Genomic DNA, 23,377 nt, shown 5'->3' on the forward strand with positions numbered 1-23,377 from the left:
ATCTCCTCCTTGGGTAGGTTGGACAATGTCCCTTCCAACTCTAGTATTCTATTCTATTATTCTTTCTATGATCATGTGTATCCATCTCAACAAGCCCAAAGAAAGTCTGGAATGGTGTAGGATCTCCTTCCACAAGCAGGTGGGTTGGACTAGAAGACCTTCAAGGTCCCTTCCAACCCTATTTTATATTCTGTGAGATGAATCTGTTTGCTGGCATGTCTCTTTGTTACAGGCCAGTCAGATTGTTTCAGAATACATGGAATTTCAAACCTTAATTTTCCTCTTTTAAGTTAAATAATAATAAATAAATAAGTAATAATTTAGGTAGTGTCGTTAATGCCCTTTTGAATTCTCTTTCCTTTTTTAAGGAAGTATGAATGAAGACTCAAAACTATTACACCAACTGATGGAATACATTCAAATAAAGATAAAGCCTTGCATGAGTAATTTATTCTGAGGATTAAAATACGGATATCCTTAGCAATATTTAGAAAACTTATGGTATTTATTTATCCTACTTACAAAAGTTGTTGCTAATTTTGTTACAATATTGCCCTCTGCTGGTCAGCCCAAAGAATCTTCAATTTTATTTTTCTATCTTGTTCTAGCATAGTTAAAAGTATTAATATGTAAGTGTGGATACATGCTTAATAATACCTGACTTTTAGAATAGAGCATGTTCAGTAGAACAATCAGCAAACAAGCAGGGGGAGGGCAGAGAATTAAACCTGGCTCTGCTTTTTATTTCCAACCTACTTTACTTTTCATTCATCATCTTCCAGATGTTAACTTTCCACCACTGCACAGTTTACAGCTGTAAAATTCTCAAGGTGCAGTGGAGAAGTACAGATGGACACAGGGTGAAGAAAGTCACCCCCCCAGCTGCTTTTTAATTGCACAGCTAACTTCCACTCATACACTGAAATAATGTATTGCGGATTGAAAAGACATTAATGAGACACTTGGCTTGGTTTCCCTGGGCTGAAGAACAGCCAAAGATGGACAGGAAAGGTCAATAGTTAAAGCAATTAATTTTCCAGGAGTAATGTTTTGGTCCGGGAGCTTGGAATTGAGGAAGAGCAAAAGGAAGGAGCCAATAAAGGAGATTATTTGTAACTCAAGGTTGAAATGAAGGGTCCCTGATGTTCCCTAAGCTTGGTTGTTTTCTTGCAGACGTTTCATGACTCAACCAGGTAACATCATCAGTGCTAGAAAAGAGAGTGGTTTGTGGAGGAGGAGGAGGGAGGAGGAGGTCCTTGATGCTTTCTTGAGCTTGGTGGTTTTCTTGCCGATGTTTCATGACCCAACTAGGTAACATGGGGCTGCCCTTGAAGACCACCCGGAGGCTTCAGCTGGTGCAGAATGCAGCCGCGCGGGTAGTGATGGGAGTGTCCCGACACTCTCATGTTACACCCCTCCTGCGGGACCTGCATTGGCTACTGGTTGCCCTCTGGGTGAGATTCAAGGTGCTGGTAATTACCTATAAAGCCCTACATGGCTTAGGCCCAGGGTACCTGGTGGACCATCTGCGGCCAGCGACAGCTCCCCATCGCCCGGTGCGCTTTCACAGGGAGGGCCTCCTTGGGGTCCCGTCAGCCAGACAGTGTTGGCTGGCGACTCCCAGGGAGCGGGCCTTTTCTGTGGGCACGCCTACTCTGTGGAATCAGCTCCCCCTGAGGCTCCGGATGGCCCCTGACCTTCGCTCTTTCCGCCGTGACCTCAAAACATGGTTATTTGGCCTGGCCGGATTGGACTGAAGGGGTTTTTTAAAGGGGATTTTATTGGTTTTTATATTTGAATACTGAATTTTATGTGTTTTTTCTATTGTTGTGAGCTGCCCTGAGTCCTTTGGGAGAGAGGGCGGCATATAAGTTTAATAAAATAAATAAAATAAACATCATCAGTGATAGAAGGGAATGACGCTTGCAGAGGAGGAGGACTGTGGGATCTTTGGTGCTCACTGAGCCTGGTTGTTTTCTTGCGGATGTTTCATTACCCAACCAAGTAGCATCATCAGTGCTAGAGAAAGAAGAAGGTGCCTTCAGATGGTGGATTGAAGGTGGCTCTTAAGAGTTAATAACAATGAGATTTAGTCAATCCGTGATGGATCTCAATAAGGATGGTCACTCCTTGAGATTATGTCCAGTCACCAAACTCCCATACTTTGGGAAGTGGATGATGGACTACAAAAAGAAAATATGGTTTTAGGTCTTGAAAGCTACTGAAGGACCCAGAAGAAAGGAAGGACAACCCATCAAAAGGATGGAGAGTTTAAGAAAGATTTTGTATAAATATACAAAAGTATGAAGGCTATTGCTTAACACATTGTAGCTGCCCTGAGTCTTCGGAGAAGGGTGGCATATAAAAAAAAATTATTAGAATATCTCTGGAAATATTACAACCTTATTGGAGGTCATAGGTTGCTTGTAGTAGATTCTTAGCAGAGCTGAGATGGAAGTGGAACATCCACTTTTCTGGATGTTGATTTCTCAGTAGCTGTGAAATTGAAGGATCTTGTGCCCATGGCATTAACTGCAGCTGGAAGAACCAATCTGGTCTAGTAGCTAGAAACCAGGAGATGGTGAGTTCTAGTCCCACTTTAGGTATGAAAGCTGGCTGGATGACTGTGCCAATCACCAGGAGACCATGAGTTCTAGTTCCGCCTTAGGCCTGAAAGCTGGCAGGGTGATTTTGTGCCAATCACCAGGAGATGGTGAGTTCTAGTCTCTCCTTAGCCATGAAAACCAGCTGGGCAGTCACTCCCTCACCTCACAGGGTTGTTGTAGGGAAGATAAACCGAGCAAGGAGCACTAGATGTGTTATGTTCCAACAGGGGGCTGGACTAGAAGACCTCAAAGGTTCCTTCCAGCTCTCTTCTTTCATCCCTTCCCTTCCCGTATTCTAACAAAAACATTCTAAAAATATTTATTTCGTATTTCTTGCCAGCCCATCTAAAGAGAGGGAAGGCTTGTTTTCCCCCCACCGCCCGCCCGCCCGCCCGCCCGCGCTCTTTTAGGCTAGCAAAGACATTGGCCTTTCCTGGTGGCCTCCTCTCCAAGCCCTCCTCGGCTCAGCTTCTCCGCAGACCCCAACGCTTCCCGGTTGGGGGAGGCAGGGCGGGGGGCACTCCAATGCGGCAGCCGCGATGCTTCCGGACGGAGCGATTTCTGGGCGCTGGGTTTGTCTTTGCGAGCTCTGAAGCGAGCGCTCCTCCGCGGCGGAGGCAGGCAGGCGGGGCGGGCGCTGGGGCGGCTCGGCCACCGGGCGTGGCCAAAGCGGCCCCGAGAGGCTTGTTTGCTCGGCCAGCAGGGCGGAGGCGGCGGCGGGGACCCCCGTTTCCCGGCGAGGAAGAGGAAGAGGAACCGATGGGACCCCATTGGCGCCGGCCACAAGCTTGAAAAAGCCGAGCCAACTTGACGCAAAGTTCCCCAGTTCCCATCAGGCTGCTCCAGCGGTAAGGCGGGGGTCTTTCTTCCCTCTTAGGGTCCCCCCTCTTTTTGAGGGGGTGGGGGTATTCTATCCCGGGTCCTCCCTTCCTCTGCAAACCCTTCGCTTTAAGGCCGAACCCTGCCTCTTCGGGGGAAGGGGGGAAGAGGTTTCCTTTGTTCCTCCCAATCGCGCGATTGAGGAGCTTGGGGGGGGGATCACTGGCCTTGTTCTCCACCCCCACCCCCCTTCCAACGAGTCACCCCCCTGTCTACGAGGCCCATGTGGCCCAGCCCATCGCCCGCAGGAAGCGATCCGCTCTTCTGAAGGGCGGCGGTGGGTCGGAAGACACCTTGAAGCTGGCGTTTGGGACGTGGGAACCGCGCTCCGTTTCGGGCTCGTTTCGAATCGCGGTTCGGGTTTGGGAGGACCGGTTCCGATTGGTTGCGGGCTCTGGCTTTTCTCGCTCCTTCCCCCCTCCCCTTTACCTTCAACAAACTTGAAACTTCCTCTTCCTGGATGCTTGCTGGTTGAATCTATTGGTCGCTTTGTTAAACGAGGGAAAAGGGAATCCTGCTCCCCCCACCTACCCCTTAAAGTGTTTCCCCATTTCCTGCGTTTCGTCGAAACTTTGACCTGCCCGGTCTTGACTCTTCAATCACCTGTTGGGATTCCCAAGCAATTTTTGGATAAGAGTTGGGGTACTTGTCCTGGCAGAAATCTAGAAGTGATCAGGTCAACCCTGTGTGGCTTCTTCCTCTGTATTTTCCTCTGAAATCCAACCAGCTTCCATGAGGATCTCTGCTCCCTTAAAAACCCCCCACTCCAAGAGTAATCCTGTGAAGTGGGTTGGGCTGAGCCAGAAGCCTAACTGATAGCGAGTTCTGTAACTAGCTCAAACAAAAAGTCATTTTTTTTGTTCAGGTCTGCTTCCAATCATTTATATGTATTAATTCTAGATACAGGGGATATAGTCATCGAACCCTTGTCATGGTCAGACCATTCTCTCCTTAGACTTAACTTCCTGACCGCTACACCCCGCTGCAGGGAGGCGGAACCGATCAGGTGGTTCCGCCCCAGGCGCCTGATGGATCCTGATAGGTTCCAAATGGAGCTTGGGCCATTCCCTGAGACTCTGGCTCACGACTCGACGGAAGACCTGCTGGCCGCCTGGGATAGGGAGGCCGCTGGTGCTTTAGATCGGGTCGTGCCTTTCCAACCTCTGACCCAGTGCCGAATCGGCCCAGCTCCTTGGTTCTCCGAGGAGCTGAGGGAGATGAAGCATCGGAAAAGATGCCTAGAGAGTAGTTGGAGGGCTAGTCGTTCTGGATCTGACCGAGCACTAGTGAGGTCTTATATCAAGACCTACTTAGTGGCGATAAAAGCGGCAAAGTGAAACTACTTTTCCGCTCTTATCGTGTCGGCAGATAATCGCCCAGCTGCCCTGTTTAGGGTGACCGGCTCTCTTCTCCACCTGGGAGCGCGGGAAGACCCCTTGCAAGGGTGTGCTGAGGATTTTGCGCATTATCTGCATGATAAAATCGCTCAAATTCAGGATGGCCTGGACTCTGACTGGGTGGGTTCAGGCGAGGTGTCCGAGGCGGGTCTTGAGAATGTTATCTGGGAGGAGTTTGATCCTGTGACTCCCAAGGACGTGGACAGGATGCTGGGGAGGTTGAACGCAACCACATGTTTATTGGACCCGTGTCCCTCCTGGCTGGTGCTGGCTATCCGGGAGGTTACATGAGGCTGGCTCCAGAGGATTATAAATGCTTCTTTGAGTGAGGGTTTCTTACCTCCCGCCTTGAAAGAGGCGGTGGTGAGGGCCCTCCTCAAGAAGCCCTCTCTGGATCCAGCCGTTTTGGCAAATTACCGTCCTGTCTCCAACCTTTGCTTTGTGGCAAAGGTTGTTGAGAGTGTGGTTGCGTGACAGCTCCCACAGTACCTGGATGAAACTGTCTATTTGGATCCGTTCCAGTCCGGCTTCAGGCCTGGGTACAGCACGGAAACGGCATTGGTCGCGTTGGTTGATGATCTCTGGAGGGCTCGGTACAGGGGATGTTCTTCTGTTCTGGTCCTATTAGATCTCTCAGCGGCTTTTGATACCATTGACCATGGTATCATGCTGCGCCGGCTGGAGGGGTTGGGAGTGGGAGGCTCCGTCCTTCGGTGGTTCTCCTCCTAACTCTCCGACCGGTTGCAGTCCGTGTTGGCTGGGGGGCAGAGGTCGACCTTGAGGCACCTTGTTTGTGGGGTGCCGCAGGGGTCGGTCCTCTCGCCTCTCCTGTTCAACATTTATGTGAAGCCACTGGGTGAGATCATCCGTGGATTTGGGGTGCGGTGCCATCTGTACGCTGATGACACTCAGCTGTACATCTCCACCCCAGACCACCCCAACGATGTCCTTGAAGTGATGTCCTGGTGCCTGGAGGCCCTGCGGGTCTGGATGGGGAGGAACAGGCTCAGACTCAACCCCTCCAAGACCGAGTGGCTGTGGCTGCCGGCGTCCTGATATAGCCACCTGGTGCCATCACTGGCTATTGGGGGCGAGTCATTGGCCCCCACGGAGAGGGCTCGTAACTTGGGCGTCCTCCTGGATGCATGGCTGTCTTTAGAAGAGCATATGACGGCCGTGGCCAGGGGGGCTTTTTATCAGGTTCGCCTGATACGCCAGTTGCAGCCCTTTCTGGATTGGGACTCCTTATGCACGGTCACTCACGCCCTCGTCACCTCTCGCCTGGACTACTGCAATGCTCTCTACATGGGGCTCCCCTTGAGGAGCACCCGAAGGCTCCAGCTGGTCCAGAATGCAACCGCGCAGGTAATTATGGGGGCGACATGGCGCTCCCATGTAACACCTCTCCTGCGCGAGCTGCACTGGCTCCCTGTGGTCTTCCGGGTGCGCTTCAAGGTATTGGTTCTCATCTTTAAAGCGCTCCATGGCTTAGGGCCCGGGTATTTACGAGACCACCTTCTGCCACTGATAACCTCCCACCAGCCAATCCGCTCCCACAGAGAGGGTCTCCCCAGGGTACCGTTGGTCAAGCAATGTCGACTGACAACCCCCAGGGGAAGAGCCTTCTCTGTGGGGGCACCCGCCCTCTGGAACGAGCTACCCCCAGGAATACGACTGATCCCGGACCTCCGTACTTTCCGCCGAGCGTTGAAGACCTTATTTCAGCAAGCCAGGCTGGCTTAAAATTTTAATGGGCTATTTTATGGGTAAAGGGTTTTAAAATTTGGGGAAGCCAAACTGATCTAATTCCGTTTTAATTTATTTTAATTTTTATACTGTATGTATTTTAATTTTGGCTGTTCACCGCCCTGAGTCCTTCAGGAGCAGGGTGGTATACAAATTTAATAAACCTAAACCTAAACCTAATTCCAAAAATCCACTCAATATTTCCATTGCAGTTGCATGAGTAAGTTTAGTGGGGAGGGGGGGACTGGTTTCTCAGCTTGCACCCCCTAATATTGCAAAACTTTGAGGTACCGTGGCTCATCTGCAGAAGTAAGCAGGGTGAATGATTGCATTTAAACTGAATTTGATTTGGTTCTGCCCCCGATTGACAGGGAGGGAAACCCTGGAGGAGTAGACAGACTTGATCCAGCCCTGGTGGTGGAAAGGGCTGTGCTGGCAACGACCGCAGTTGGTAAGCGACTCAGTTGTTAAGTGAGCTTTGCTCCATCTTATGGCCTTTCTTGCTTCAGTTGTTAAGTGACTCCCTGCAGCTGTTCAGTTAGTCACACCATTGTTAAGTGAATCTGGCTTCCCCCACAGACTTTGCTTGCCGGAAGGTTGCAAGAGGGGATCACGTGAACTCCACCCCCATACACTGGAACCATCATAAATTCGAGTCAGTTGCCGAGGACTTGAATTTTGATGATGTGCTTGTGGGGCTGCTGCAGGTATCAGAAGTGTGAAAAACAAACATGAGTCACTGTTTTTCCCATGCCGTTGTAACTTTGGTCACTAAATGAACTGTTGTAAGTCGAGGAGTATAAGTCTTCGACTTACAACTGTCAGGGGGAAGAACCTGCAGTTTGAAGTTTAGCTGCCTTTTGTTGAAATCAGTGCAATTAGAATTATTAAAACTTCAGGTCACTTGGGTTGAGATCCCTTAATCCAACTTCTCTGGGTGGCTGGATCAGCTTGGATGGGATCCTATTGGCTAAGTATTGTGCAGATGCTGCTTGCGGGTTTTTTTTCCTCACAGTCTGGATAAAGGGGTTTGTGAACATATGTTAAACATATGAACATATGTTTAATGGATTGATTGCCATCTGTCAGAAATGGTGTAGAGTCTTCTGCTTGGGTGGGGGTTGGGCTGGATGACCTAGAAGGTCCCTTCCAACTCTGCTATTCTGTAAAAAGAAAACTGGACAGCTACTTTGTCTGAAATTGTATAAGGTCATCTGCTTGAGCAGGGGGTTGGACTAGATGATCTCCAAGGTCCCTTCTAACTCTGTTATTCTGTTAAATAACGTATGGAATAATGCTCCCCTTGAGTCGTGTTAAAAGCACCTTGAATTTATCTTGAGGTTTGGGACTGATTATGTAGCCACAAGATTTTGCATCTCCTTGTAGATACAAAGCAGTCTCATGGAGTGCAGTTTCAAATGTGGCAATGTTGAGATGTGTGTACTTCCAACATCCAGATTTGGCTAGGGAATTCTGGGAGTTGAAGTCTGTACATCTTAAACTTGCCAACTTTGAAACAAATATTGATGTAGGGCCCTAATAACACTTCCAGATAATCATAATCTTTGTTGTGGACATTGTTGTTGTTGGAGAAGAAACAACCTTTCACAGCTCTGAGTATCTTGTTTATGCAGGATATAGCAACTAAAAAATTTCTTGAGTGGAGCTCAACTCCAGGAAATTTCATGGACTGTCAGTCTTTTGAGAATAGTATTGAACTGATTTGCTGTGATTTTTTTTAAAGGATCCCCCCCCCCAACTTTCCATGCTAACCACAGATCTGAGCTCTCTTGATGGTCTCCCATCCATGCACAAATTTGGCCTAGGACTTTGCTTCATTTCCCAGTTCAGAGCATGCTGAGCAGGTGCCACCACCTGTGAAGACTTTGACAGTTGTGATATTGCCTAAGTTGTTTTTGTGGCAGTTTTTATGGCACAAAGAGACATTGAATGGTCTGGGATAATATGTTGTGGAGTGACTTGAGTAGACTGGAAAGCAGGAATGGGAAATTTATTTTCGGCTGAGCCCCAGATACCAAATGTGTTAAATCTAGGTTGTCTGAATTCTCTGACCATTCACATTGTTGGTTGTTGAGTGCAGTCTAAATTCAAACTGTTAAAAAAAAGTGGTTCAACCCTTTCTAACGTTGACCCCTTCAGACTCCACCCACAACAGTAGCAGGTTTGAAGAGGTCCCCATGTTTACAATGAGAACCCAACATACAGAAAGATTATTATTGTTTGATGTGCTAATTTGTGCAGGGGTACAGGGCTCTGCAGTTTGCATGCTGTTGCTAAGGTTGGGCTTGGAGTGATAACGTGAAGTTTCAATCAAGAGATCTGAAAGTTTCTCTTCATCAACATTTTTAAAGGCAGAGTGAGTGCATTTATGGCTGGAGCTAACCTTTTAATGCATAATTCAGCTCTTTTTTTTTTCTTTTCCTGAGATAAATATAGGTTTCATTTTGTGGCATAGTAAAGCATTGATTCGGGACTAATTTTTCCCAAAAGTGTCTCTTTCTCAGCAGCCTGCTTTGCTAGTTTTCTCAGTAACTCTTAAAATAAATGCAGGGGGAGGATGTGCATAATTCATACCTCAAAATCTGCCAGAAGGCAGCCTCCCTCCTTGATTCTAGTTTCACTTTCTGCTCCATTGTTTGGCCTCCAGGTTTGCCTCTGAAACCCTTCTTCCATGCCCTCTGCTATTTCCCTTAGTAGAGTTAGCTAAGAAGGTGACAATTCATTTGGGAGAATTTCCTGATGATTTGCCCCATTCAGGTGCCAACCAGCTTTTTGGATCAATCAAGGTTGGTTGGTTGACTTAGATTAGGTGCCATCAAGTCATGGTTGATATTTATTTATTTATTTATTTAATTTTTATACCGCCCTTCTCCCGAAGGACTCAGGGTGGTGAACAGTCAAAATAACATACATATAAAAATGTGAAATAGAAGCAATTTAAAATATTTTTTTTTTAAAAAATTGATTTATATGCCGCCCTTCTCCGGAGACTCAGGGCGGCTTACAATGCATTAAGCAATAGCCTTCATACTTTTGTATATTTATACAAAGTCAGCTTATTGCCCCCACAATCTGGGTCCTCATTTAACCTACTTTAGAAAGGATGGAAGGCTGAGTCAACCTTGAGCCTGGGGAGATTCGAACCTGCAGTAATTGCAGGCAGCTGTGTTAATAACAGGATGCTTTAAACCACCGTACTACCAAAGCTCCTCAATTTGGCTCAATTTGCTACTGATAGCAGTAGCCATAGCACTTAGACTTATATACCTCTTCACAGTGCTTTTACAGCCTTCTCTACACGGTTTACAGAGTCAGCATATTGCCCCCAACAATCTGGGTCCTCATTTTACCGACCTTGGAAGGATGGAAGCAGTGGTGGGTTGCCACCGGTTCGCACTGGTTCTGTAGAACCGGTAGTAAAACCGGCGGGAGGCTCCACCCACTGACCCCGACGTCACCAAAATGCTTCTGCACATGTGTGCAGCCCCTCTGCGAACCAGTATTAAAGGTAAGTAGAACCCACCCCTGGATGGAAGGCAAGTCAACCTTGAGCCTGGTGAGATTCGAACTGCCAAACTGCTGGCAGCTGGCAGTCAGCAAAAGTAGTCTGCAGTACTGCACTCTAACCACTGCGCCACCATGAAGATAGGTTTTCTCCATGAAGATCCATTGCTAACGTGGTCTTCAGGTCTTCCAAAGGTTGCACCCATCACCATCATAGCTGACATTATGGACCTTGCTGCTGATTGTCATCTTCTGTTTCCTTCCACCTTTTCCAAGCATCAGAACTTCCTTCAGAGAACTGGATCTTTGCATAAGGTATCCAAATTAGATAATTAGAGCCTGGTCGGTCATTAATGCCTTGAGTGAAAGCTCTGGCTTGGTTTGTTCGATGGTCCATTTGCTTGTTTTCTTGGCTGTCCAAGATACAGGAAGTCCTCCACTTACATTAGTTCATTTAGCGAACGTTCGAAGTTACAACATCACTGAAAAAGAGTGACTTAGGAGCTTGTTCATACTTATGACCATTGCAAACATCCTCATAGTCATGTGATCAAAATTCAGAAACTTGGCAACTGACTTGCATTTATGATTGTAGCAGTGCAGTTGTTTCAGTTTCTGAGAGGAAAGGCTGGCTGTTACTCCTGTTAGATTTCATTTTGTTTTATTAATCAAGACTTAAAACTTTAAGAAGGGTTGTCTTCAGAAGCATCTTCTAGAGTGCCAGTTTGCTCTAGTCTAGTGGTAAAACCACCAGGCTACAAAGTGGGAGACAGTGAGTTCTAATCCCAGCTTACCGTTGGTGGAATTCAATTTTTTTTACTATCGGTTCTGTGATCGTGGCTTGGTGGTCGTGTGACTGGGTGGTCGTGGCTTGGTGGTCATGTGACTTGGTGGTCATGTCACACACACACACACACACACACACACACACACACACACACACACAATTTAAGCAATTTCCCTTGTTTTGGAGACTTTAGAATCAGAAGGTACCTTGGAGGTCTTATAGTTCAACCTTCTGCTCAAGGCAGAAGACCTCATACATACGCAAGTTTGCAGACATCCCGGCTTTGGCTGCAAGAACTGCAGGCAGCCTTCCCCACCACACACACTTCCTACTCCCACTGCTCCATGTGAGGCAGGAGGCCCGAGAGAAAGCACCCCAGACAGTCCTCCATGACGGAGCCCTTCCTGGGCAGCAAAGCAAGAACTTACTGATCCATCCAAGGGGAGTTCCAGAGTGGCAGCGGCAGAGGTGGCAGAAGGACAACTCCAGAGTGGTGGCAGCAGCACTCTGGGAGGGTGGCCCTCGGGGCCCTGGGAAAGTGTCTTGCGCAGCACAGTGAAATTTAGCAGCCATGAGCTGCCACTTTCCTTTAAGTCTCATCTGGAAAGCGCTGTGCAGAGAGAAGCAGCCAGGTTGAATGCTGTTTTCTCTTTGCTGCCCACAGTGCTTTCTGGATGGGACTTACAGGACCCGAAGCAGCAACTCCCGGTGCTAAATTTCACTTTGTGGCACCAGACGCTTTCCCAGCAAAAGCAGTGAAGGAGAGAAACAGCCGCTGACCTGGAGAGCACATGGAGCCGCTCCACGTGTTCTCCGAGTCAGTGGCTGCTTCTCTCTGTTGCTGCTCTTGCTGGGAAAGTGTCTGGTGCAGTATGCCGAACCTTGGGAGCTCAGGGAGATGCCATGCAGCATCAGCCTGAAGCTTGTCAGCAGGCTGTTCTCTTGGCTAGGTCTGGCTATGAGTGGCACTGGCAGGCAATGGGAAGCGCATGCATGGTTGGCACGAAGAACAGGGCGGCGACAGGACTCCAGGCCTCTTTTTTGGCATGAGAAGCCTCCAGCCAACTGTAGTTTTCAGCACAAGAAGCCTGCAGCCACCGCCTCTTTTTCGGCACAAGAAGCCTCCAGCCACTGCCTCTTTGCCAGCCGGAACCAAGCTGGCAGCAGTGGCTGGAGGCTTCTTCTTGCCCCGAAAACTACTGGCGGCTGGAGGCTTCTCGTGCCGAAAACTATCAGTTTTGTTAGTTCTGGAGGTTTGTTGCAAAAGGCGGCAGAGCCTTGCTGTGTCCCCCCCACCCACCAAGGCGGTCCTTCAGAAGGTGAGCGAGGCAGAGGGTGAGCAGGTGGCATGTGGGCGGAGGCCCCTGGGAAAGCCAGAGCCAGGAACTGGCATGTCCCCTGACCTAAGGTGGAAGTTGAGCAGGCGGCATGCAGGTCGAAGCCCTGGGGAAGGCCTGAGCCAGGGACTGACGCGTTCCCTGACCCAAGGCGGAGGGCAAGCAGGTGGCATCTGGGCAGAGGCCCCATGGAAGGCCTTTGCCAGGGACTGGCACATCCCCTGACCTGAGGCGGAGGGCGAGTGAGTGGGCAGCATGCGGGTGGAAGGATATCGAGAGCCAGGTCTGAAAGGTGGCTGAGCCTCACTGTGTCCTCCTCGAGGTGGCGGCCTAGGCCGGCCCGGAAGTCGGCAATCAACATGGCTTGTGGCAGAGGCATGTAGGCCAGGCCGGGAGTCAACTCTATTGGGGCTTGTGACGGCCTAGGCCGGCCCGGGTGTCAACTTGACTGGGGCTTGCTTGCAGGCTCACTCACCCAGGGAGATTAGGGCCATGGCAGAAGGCAGGCAGCAATGGCGGGTGGGGGAAGGCTAGCAATGGCAGGCAATTGGGCAAGATGAGGAGTGATTGGGCGTGGTGTGGCATGGTGAGCAGGTGGGGCGGGGTGAGCGGGCAGGGCCGGGTGAAGTGGTGAGTGGGTAGGTGGGGGTGAGCAGCGACCAGGTGACTGGGCGGTGGAGGCGGGGCCAGCCAGAGGTGGTATTTGCTGGTTCTCTGAACTAGTTAAAATTTCTGCTATCGGTTCACCTGAACCAGTCCAAACTGGCTGAATACCACCTCTGCAGCTTACTCATTAAAGCCAGCTGGGTGATTTTGGGCCAATCACCCAAAACAGGGTGTTGTAGTCCCACCTTAGGCATGAAAGCCGTCTGGGTGACTTTGGGCCAGTCATTCTCTCTCAGCCCACTGACAGGATTGTTGTTGTGGGGAAAATAGGAGGAGGAAGTCATGTTGGATACTTTCACCACCTTGTGTCATTTGTAAAAATAATAAAAATTAAAATCTATAATATTATTATAAAAAATAATAAAAAATAAAATAAAAAATAAAAATCCCAATAAATACAATTAAATCCATCGATTATAAAGGCAAGAACCATCTTAAACTGAAATGTGTCTAATAAACTTTTGCAAGTTTGCCGCAGAATTTCAAACTTTGGCAGAGAGCAATAGTTTTATTGGCGTCTGCTCATAAAAATGTCAAATACCACTCAAGATTCTTTCAGAGATATTCAGATAGCTGGCTGTGAGTAATCTACTTGGTTAATTGATTTGAAAGTTATGGAGAAAGAACAGTGTGCATTGAAATTTCTGCTGCCTCTTCATCACAGGGATAAAATGGTTCATTAGGAATCATTTTTACAAAAAAGGCCATCTAGAGGTAGATTAAATTTAGCCTTCTGGGAAAATTAGCTGATGGCTGACAATGTAATGTCCAAGTAATTGGCAATGCCTTTAATATAGTTAAAGGACAACCTGAAGGCAACAAGGTTATTTTACCCGCAAAAATGGAAGGACACTTTGATTCCCACAATGGATGAATGGTGATGGGGTGAGCAGAGATGGCCAAATTTACTGCTTTCATTAAAGAAAAAAAAATAGTTATTTTTGTTTGTACTTGGAAACTGTTTCTGGACTTTGTGCTTGAGTGGAAAAAAAATGAAACTTTGGGGTTTTGCTGATTAGATAGGTTTCTTGTTATGGAAATGGCTAGTGTATATATTATGATGCAAAAGTAAGAAATAGTATATGTTATTATGCAAAAGTAAGAAATGGCTAGTGTATATATTATGATGCAAAAGTAAGTGGCTAGTATGTATTATGCAAAACGTAAAACGTTGAGGTTTTGTGTTATCTTATTCTACTGTGCCCAAAGGAGTTGGAAGTCAATGTTTTTTCCCCCCTTCATCTCTTTTACCCTACACTTTTCTCTCTTCCCCTTCCCCTCCCTTATTTTACTCTTACTTTTTTCTTTGTATTTTTGTATTTTATATTTAGAGCTTGATAAATGAATAAAAACACATTTGAAATTAAAAAAATGCAGTCAAAGGACAACCCAAACTGTAGTGGAGAAGGAAATAGAGAGTAATGTAGTTAGCTATGAAATTTCGACAAGAATATAACCAAAGGGCGAAAACTTGGATGATGAATTTCATGGGATGAGCCTGACCATTCCTGCCTCTAAAGAGTTAGTTCTCACCACAACAGTGAATAATGACTGACATTTTTTGGAGCATACTGAAGTGACTCATCTGTCTTTGGGGGTGAAGCTTGACAATAGGCTGGAAGGGATTTAGATCCCACATGTGCTGTCATTGGCTTGTCTTAATTCGAAGCCTCATTATGGCCTGGGATTACCCCAAAGTCCAAACTATACAAGTAGTCCTTGATTTACCACCACAGTTGGGAACTGGAGCTTCCGTTGCTAAGCAGTGCAGTCGTTAAATGAGTTACATCTGATTTTATGACTTTTTTTTTTTTTTGCTGCGGTAGTTAAAAAGCATCACGGTTGTTAAGTGAATCTTATTTCCCCTACTGACTTTGTTTCTTGCAAGCAAAGAAACACACCCTGGTGGTGTGTATGTGTGTGTGTGTGTAAAACAAATGGGATCATGGGACCCCTAGATGCTGCAATGGTTTTAAATACATGCCAAAATGTTGAAACCCCCCCCTCGGCCGTGAAGATGCTGGGACAGTTGTAAGCATGAGGACCAGAAAAAAAATCTTTTTTTCCCCCCAGCACCATCATAACTTTGGTCATTAAATGGATGGTTGTAAGACAAGGACTGCCTTAAAGTCATGGCTTGCAAATCATGCAGCAGCTGTATTATGGCTAAGAGAACACTGAGTGAGCCTTTATTGTTTTGTTAGCAGCCTTTGGCTTTTCTCAGCTGGATTTCCTAAATTTGGGGCAGGTGCTGAGATAAGGATTTGAGCATCCAGAGAAATTCCTGAACTAAGGTCTAACCTGTGTTAAATGTTACTTTTATTTCAGTTTCAAGAGAATGGAGAGCAATGGATAAGAGCTCTCTTATTCTTATTGTTGAAGGAGAACTTTCCTTTAGGTGCTTACATGCTTTTGGGTTGGGCTTCAATTGAGTTTTTGGTTTAAAGATAAACCAAAGAATAGGTTATCCCCATCTTTTCTAAAAAGATTGCTGGTGGTAGGCTATGCTTTAGGCCATGGGTGTCCAACCTTGGCAAGTTTAAGATTTGTGGACTTCAACTCCCAGAATTCCCCAGCCAGTGTGTTGCCACACTGGTCTTAAAGTTGCCAAGGTTGGACATCCCTGCTCTAGGTGAAAAGGACAGGTTGAATCCATCAAATTTGGCCTTGTCTTCCTTCCTATATGTCCCCAATGCAGTAGATCTAAAGTTCATGGAAGGAAACTCTGCAGGAAACTTTGCAACTGAACTTCTGAAGGAAAGTGCTCATTAGTATTTGCATGCTCTACATTGGGTCTTTGGCTATGGAGATTCTCCATCATCCAGGTCATGGTTGTCCCAAAGGTGCTTTTTCCAAAAGGCAACTAGACTTGCTTGGTTTTGTTCTCTGGAAACATTTCACTTCTCATCCAAGAAGCTTCTTCAGGTTCTGAACTGAAGAAGCTTCTTAGATGAGAAGTGAAATGTTTTCAGAGAAAACCCCCCAAAGAAACTCCAGTTGCCTTTTGGGAAACACCCCCCCCCATCTTTGGGATACATTGGTTTTTTCCCAACCTGTTCTACTGTAGAAGTATTGTGAGCTTTTGTCCAAGTGTATTGGGCTGAACCTTCCATCCATATCTTGTGCCAGTTCAGCTGTGTTGCTTAAGGAAGATGAATCAGCACAAGGGTGGGAAAGCCTTATCTCTGTTTCAGCCCTTCCCTGCAGCTTCACTGCTCAGATAGGTCAACCACTAGGAGAACATCAGTTGACTTGACTGATCTCCAAAAGCCAAAAGCAAGGCTGAAAAAGGTTGTTGGACACCACAAAAATCCAAGACCAAAAGCTGGTTGGAAAGACAAGAAGACATCCCAGAAGAAGTCAATGGCATAGGTTTTATGCAGTGCTACCAGGATAAATTACATGGATGTGTCCATGCAGTCCAGCTTCATTTGAAAGACCCTTTGTCTTGACCTTTTGAATTTTGTTTACAAGGATCTAAAACCATTATGCTTCCTAGACTGGCCAAACTCTTTTCTTTGGAATTATGGTGGAATCAATATCTAAGATCCACACACTGTTTGGCTTTCTGTAGTCTGGCTCAGTGTCTTAGCAGCTGCAGAACTGTGTTTTAGATGGTATGGTGACTTCCAATATCACTGTGTGTATTTTTGTGCAAAGAAAGTCCTTTGTGGCCCAGCTCTAATTTGAAGATAAATTTCATAATTTAGGAGCAGCATTTTGGCATGCTTTGATTGACCACAATTGGTGGACAGGATTCTTTATCTATTCATCTGCTCCCATTTTCATTGTCTCAGAGACCATGCACTGAGGGGGAAAGTCAGCAAGAACCCATCTTTGTACTTAACTTAAGGTTTCGAGAGCAACCTTCACAAGGTAGGGTTCATTTTAGAACTTCTTCCTCACATCTTCAATTTTGTGAGTATTAAAGGGGAGTAGCATGGTATGATCAACAGAATAACAAAGTTGGAAGAGATCTTGGATGATGTTGGAGGGGATTGGACTAGAAGATCTCCAAACCTCTTTCAACTCTGTTATTCTGTTTTCTAATCCAACCCTCTGCTTAAGCAGGCCCTATACCATTTCAGACAAATGGTTGTCCAATCTCTTCTTAAAAACCTCCAGAGTTGGAGCACCCACAACTTCTGGAGGCAAGCTGTTCCACTGATTAATTGTTCTTACTGTCAGGAAATTTCTCCTTAGTTTTAGGTTGGTTCTCTCATTGATTAGTTTCTTTTCATTGCTTCTTGTCCTGCCTTCAGATGCTTTGGAGACTAGGTTGTCCCCCTCTCTTTGTAGCAGTCCCTTAAATATTGGAAAACTGCTATCATGTCACCTATAATTGTTCTTTTCTTTAGACTAGACATGCCCAACTCCTGATTAACTTCAGTTGACCCTAATTTTCCCTTACAACAATCCCTCAAAACCATAGGTTTAACCAGGTTTTATTCCAGCTTCATACACATGAGGAACTTAATTAAATTGTAATTTGTATGTCTGAATTGTGATACCTATAGCTTTATTTATATAGCTTTAAATTTCAAATTTATATAACTTTAGGTTAAAATCCAAATAGGAAATACTGGACACATTTTGCCATTCTGTTTCAGTCCATAAAAACTTTTGTGTTTTGCCTGCAAATGCTTTTTGTATCTTTTGCAAATACTTGGGTAGAGTGAAAGATGGAGAGCAAATGATAGCATTGTTGCTGGCTTTACTAAAAATAATACTCTTGCAAACTGTGTTTTGGGATGAGTGGTGAAAGGTTATAATTTGGAGGCTCCATTCAAAAAAATCCTGCTGAACTCTTTAACACTGGATAACAGATCAGGAGAGGGATGAACGCTTATGTCGAGTTCACCATGACTCAAAGTTATAACTGCACTGAGAAAACACACACATTCGTGAAGCATTCCATATTTTTGAGAAGAGCAACAAAGATGATCAGGAGGATGGAGGCTAAGACATAAGATGAATGGTTGCAAGAACTGGATTTGGCCAGTCTAGTGAAAAGAAGGACTAGGGGTGACATGATGGCAGTCTTCCAATACCTCAGGGGCTGCCACAAAGGAGAGGGAGTCAAGCTATTCTCCAAAGCACCTGAGGGCAGGACAAGAAGCAACGGGTGGAAACTTCTGACAGAAGCAACCTGGAATTAAGGAGAAACTTCCTAACAGTGAGAACAATTAACCAGTGGAACAACTATGAAGTTGTGGGTGCTCCATCACTGGAAGTCTTTAAGAAGAGTCTGGCAGCCATTTGTCCAGAATAGTATAGGGTCTCCTGCTTGAGCAAGGGTGTTGGACTAGAAGACCTCCAAGGTCCCTTCCAACCCTATTCTATATCTTATGAGCTGAATTGGGTTACTGGCATGCATATTTGTTACATACCAGTCGGAATGTTAGAGAATACATGGAATGCTTGGATAACTATTTATCTGAAATGGTACAGAGTTTCCTGCCTGAGCAGGGGGTTGGACTGGAAGACATCCAAAGTCCCTTCCAATCCTGTTATCCTGTTAAATCATAATTAGAATGAAGTAGGCTTTGTAAACTTCATGTTCTGGTGAACATGTTAATGCTAGCCAGTATTTGTAGTTAGTGCAAGACATGGTTGCAACACTAAGCGAGTCTAAGGATTGCATGAATGCCTGGTTTTGCACATGGGTGTGATTCTTGTAAGAGGAGTACAGTACGTTTCAATGAGATCATCATTTCTAACTAGTCATGATGATCTCATTGAAATATACTTTATTCCTTTTACTGGAATTAATTCATTGTTTGGATTAGTGGATAAGATTGCCACGTTTTGGATAGAGAAACTTGGGCTACTATTCCTCTTGATATATTTCTACTTCTTCCCTAGCTATCTTTGAAGGTCAGTTTCAAATAAACTTTCAGAATATTGGAACCTAAAATAAAATAAAAAATAATACCACCCCGCAATCCTGACATTTCTCTGAAAAAAAAATGTTCTACATTGCTCTTGGACTAAAGAAGAGAAAGGCTGGTTTATATCAGATAAATAGAATTATTAGTGGTCTATGGTTACAGGTAGTTCTTGACTTACAATGGTTTGTTTAGTGACCATCCAAAATTTTAATGACACTGAAAAATGTGACGTATGACTTTCCCACATTTAACAACTGTTGCGGCATCCCCATGGTCACGTGAGCAAAATTCAGACACTTGGGAAGTGACTCATATTTATGATGGTCTCAATGTCCCAGGGTCACATGATCCCCTTCTGAGACCCTCTGACAAACAAAGTCCATCGAGAAGCCAGATTTACTTAACAACCAAGTGACTAACTTATCCACTGCAGGGATTCACTTAACCATTGTGGCAAGGAAGGCTGTGAAATGGCACAAAATTGACTTAACAATTGTGTTGCTTAGCAACAGAAATTTTGGGCTCAATGGTGGCAGTACACTGAGGATTATATATGTCCTGGGCCATTGATTTTACAGAACAGAGCTGATGAGAACTGAAATTGATAGCAATTAAAGGATCAGAATAACAGAATAACATAGTTGGAAGAGATCTTGGAGGTCTTCGAGTCCAATACTCTGCTCAAGCAGGAGATGCTATCCTACGCTATTTCTGGCAAGTGATTGTCCAGTCTCTTCTTAAAAACCTCCAGTGATAGAGCACCCACAACTTTTGAAGGCCAGCTGTTCCATTGGTTGATTGCCCTCACTGTTGAGAAGTTTCTGCTCAATTCTAGGTTGCTTCTCTCCTTGATTAGTTTCCACCCATTGTTTCTTGTCCTGCCTTCAGGGGCTTTGGAAAATAAGTTGACCACTTCTTCTTTGGGGCAGCTCCTCAAATATTGAAACAGTGCAATCATGTCATCCTTAGTCGTTCTTTTCACTAGACTAGATCATGGGCTTCCACCTTCAGTTGTCATTTGAAGTCTCAAGTGTGACCTCTAAAACCCTTGCTGTGCCTCCCAGATTTCCAAATCATTCTAACCAACTGTTGTGGCTCCGTTACCTGAGCCTGTGTCATCGGCAGGAGAGGACTCCGAGAGTGAAGGAGAGGAGTTGGCAAGGCCTCCCTCTCCAGGACCCCCCTCTCTGGCAATGCCTTCGGTGTCCACTGAAGGGCAAGAGATAGGGCCGGGGCCAAGCACGTCCACGCAGCCACAGGTGGACAGTGATGAGGGAAATGAGTCTTGGCTCAGCGTTGCAGAGATAAGTGCGCGCAACAGAAGAAAAGGCATGCCAGAGATTAAGCTGAGTCACTGGACCACACCCCACAGGGTATAAAAGGGGGTGAGGTGGCCATTCAGACTCTGTGACGGACAAAACTAACTACTATCGAGTCACATTGCATCTTTGGAAACAACATTATCGGCCTTGGATTTATTTTACGAAGTGGACAATTCTTGACTGTGTGTATTTTGTTTTTGAGTAAAGTTCTTGGCAAGCAGCTACTGGGTTGCTGCCAAGCTTCTTATCGGAAGAATTGGTTGTCTGCCAGTTTATTTAACCCCCGGCTGTCTGTTTGTGTGCGTGTGTGAGACGGGGACAGAACACCAACTTGAAATGTTTGATGGGATGGAGCGGTAGTGGGGAGGAATAATTAAGTAATGAGATTTGCAATTCCTGACATGATATTCAAAACAAAGTGTTGTTCTCAGACTGGGGGGGAAAAAAGTAACAAAAACCCTGATATACCGCATGAATTTACATGTTTAAGTTACTTTGGGAGGTTAGACTGGTGAGGACTTAGAACAGCTCATAGTTTATCATGGCAACATTCATGCAAAGCTTTCTTTAGTGTGAGTTGGCCCAACCCATGGATTAGTATTATTCAGAAAATAGCCATACAGTGTAATTTTGCCAATTAACCCCTTATAGTGGATAGACTATAGCTTCTCTTTTTAAACTGAAGATGTTTTAATCATTTTTTTTTTCAGAATAGAGCTGGAAGGGACCTTGGAGGTCTTCTAATCCAACCCCCTGTTCAAGCAGGAGACCCTGTACCCTTTCAGACAAGTGGTTGTCCAATCTCTTCTTAAAAACCTCCAGTGATGGAGCACCCACAACTTCTGAAGGCAACTTCTGTTCCACTGGTTAATTGTCCTCACTGTTAGGAAGTTTCTCCTTAATTCCAGGTTGCTTCTCTCCTTGATTAATTGACATCCATGGTTTCTTGTCCTGTCTTCAGGTACTTAGGAGAATAGGTTGACCCCCTCTTCTTTGTTGCAGCCCCTCAAATACTGGAATGCCACTATCATGTCACCCCTAGTCCTTCTTTTCTCTAAACTAGCCAAACCCAATTCCTGCAACGGTTCTTCATATATTTTAGTCTCCAGGCCTTTGATCATCTTACTTGCTCTTTTCCAAAGTCTCAAAATCTCTTTTTGTAATGTGGTGACCAAAACAGGATGCAGTATTCCAGGTATGGAGCCCAGTATTCCAACCTTAAAACTAAGGTTTTATAAAGCAGCACTAATACTTCACGTGATTTTGATTCTATGCCTCAGTTTATGCAACCAAGGATTGTATTAGCTTTTTTGGCTGCTGCCGCACAAGGCTGGCTCACATTTAAGTGATCATCCACTAGGACTCCAAGGTCTCTTCATCTTTACTGTTCACAATGTTCACAACGTCCCCACTGTTCTTTCAAGGGGAGGGGTTAATTGCACGAAATGGGGAGGGAACCGGATGTTCACCTTGTTTGTTGTATATTCTTTAATTTCTTTAAGGAGGAAATGGAGGAAACGAGGGTGTGTATAGACATATAGGCCTATTAAAACTTTTACAGTGAGGAAATACAAGCATAGTAACCACAAAAACCGAATTGTTTCGTGACTCCAGAGATTCCCACCCCCAAGTGCTTCAAACCATTGGTAAATTCAGTGTAAATTCCCAATTCCTTCCAGTTCATGGATGCATTATGGTCCTGTACAACAGAGAAGGATTTATTAAAAATACACAAAGTCATAGCAAGAGGTATTTGGGGGTCAGGTTAGTGTTGCTACATTTGCCTAAAGTCGTTTTCTTGGCAAGAGAACTCAGAAAAGAGAACTTTTACTCAGAGGCTGAAAAAGACGATGTGGTTTTAAGGTGGTGGAGACACAAAGCTGCAGCGTGTTCTTTAAAGCAGGCTCAACCCAGCTAATATTTAAAGGGAAAACAACAGCTCAGAAAGAAGAAATCGCTCGGCCCTTCTGTAAAAAAAGCACTCATTTCCACCTTTGCTGTGTCTGCATTCTGTACATCCTAAACAAAAGTCCAGGCAACTGGACTTTCTTGAGTTTTGTTTTCCTTGAAAACATTTTGCTTCTCATCCAAGAAGCTGCTTCTTCGAAATATTTTCAAGGAAAAATCCAAGAAAAGTCCAGTTGCCTTTGGGGAAAACACCTTTGGGACAACCATGACCTGTCCTGGATGATGGAGAATCTCTGTAGAATGATAGACCTGTGTTTCTTAACCTTGGCCTCCTTGAAGATAGGTGGACTTCAATTCCCAGCAGGCTAGCTGGGGAATTCTGGGAGTTGAAGTCCACCCATGTTCCAGTAGGCCAAGGTTTGATTGAGCGTTTTTGTGAAGATTTTGCTCAGTTGGGAACTTAAACAGCTTCCACTGATCTTGAAAAGCTGTATTGCATCTGACAGAAGAACCCAGAAAAAGACAATGATAAACCACTTGTATATTATTGTCCAGAAAAATATGCAGATGGTATATGAGGTTTCCCAAGGCTGACCTTGATTTGCTAAAATGCTTAGAGCCTTAGCTCTAAGAAAAAATTACAGGAACTCAAGACCCCAAATCTCTGTTTAAATGCTCTTTTTTCTTAAATCTCCAAAGGCCTCCTCCTCCTTACTTAGAGGACTTCTGATATGGAGGTGCAAAATAGGAATGTTGTATTCCTTGGAACGCTGTATTTTCAAAACCTTGGTGTCAGGATTCCAAGTAACACCCCAAACAAAATCAAACTCTGAGGCTTGAAATTCCTCAAAGCTAACTTTTATTAGAGATGTCATATTGGCACATCTGGGAAAACCCGAATCTGAGAGCTTCCGGGTTTTCTACACCCAAAAGAAAGTTCAAGACCTTGCCCCTCACCCATATGTCCACCACACATCCAATCATATACAGTCCGGAACAGAAGACATCCTCCTCTTCTCAGCACAGCTGCAGGGCACCTTGTCCTTGACTTTCTATAAAGAATTTTATTTTGACTACATATTTTCTTCACTCTATACTATCCCCCCTCCCAACTTCCCATGGTAGGCTTGTGGCAGGCCTGAAGCCTGAAGGCACAAAGGTAGAAAGATGGCTTCTAGGTCTGACACTTGGTTGATGGGGAAGGGGTGGTCTGTCCCTTTTTGGAAATCTGTTTTCTGAAGAGGTTCTTGCCATCCCAGAAATTTGTGTCCATAGTGTTATGAACCATATCTGGATTTGGAAGCTGAAGTTCT

General features: G+C 45.4%; 1 protein-coding gene across 1 annotated transcript in view; it reads left to right on the forward strand.

The window, feature by feature from the left end:
- The first annotated feature begins 3,288 nt into the window (after positions 1–3,288).
- The window catches only part of TSPAN14 (tetraspanin 14), a 135,558-nt gene continuing 115,469 nt past the window's right edge, over positions 3,289–23,377 (forward strand). Inside the window, exon 1 of the mRNA XM_070946444.1 lies at positions 3,289–3,454. The gene's annotated coding sequence lies outside the window, so the exon portion shown is untranslated. The remainder of the gene's footprint in view (positions 3,455–23,377) is intronic.

The sequence above is a fragment of the Pituophis catenifer genome, unplaced genomic scaffold (assembly GCF_029215685.1).
Source record: "Pituophis catenifer annectens isolate HBS135680 unplaced genomic scaffold, rPitCat1.0.hap2 SCAF_6, whole genome shotgun sequence".
NCBI classification, from domain to species: domain Eukaryota; kingdom Metazoa; phylum Chordata; class Lepidosauria; order Squamata; family Colubridae; genus Pituophis; species Pituophis catenifer.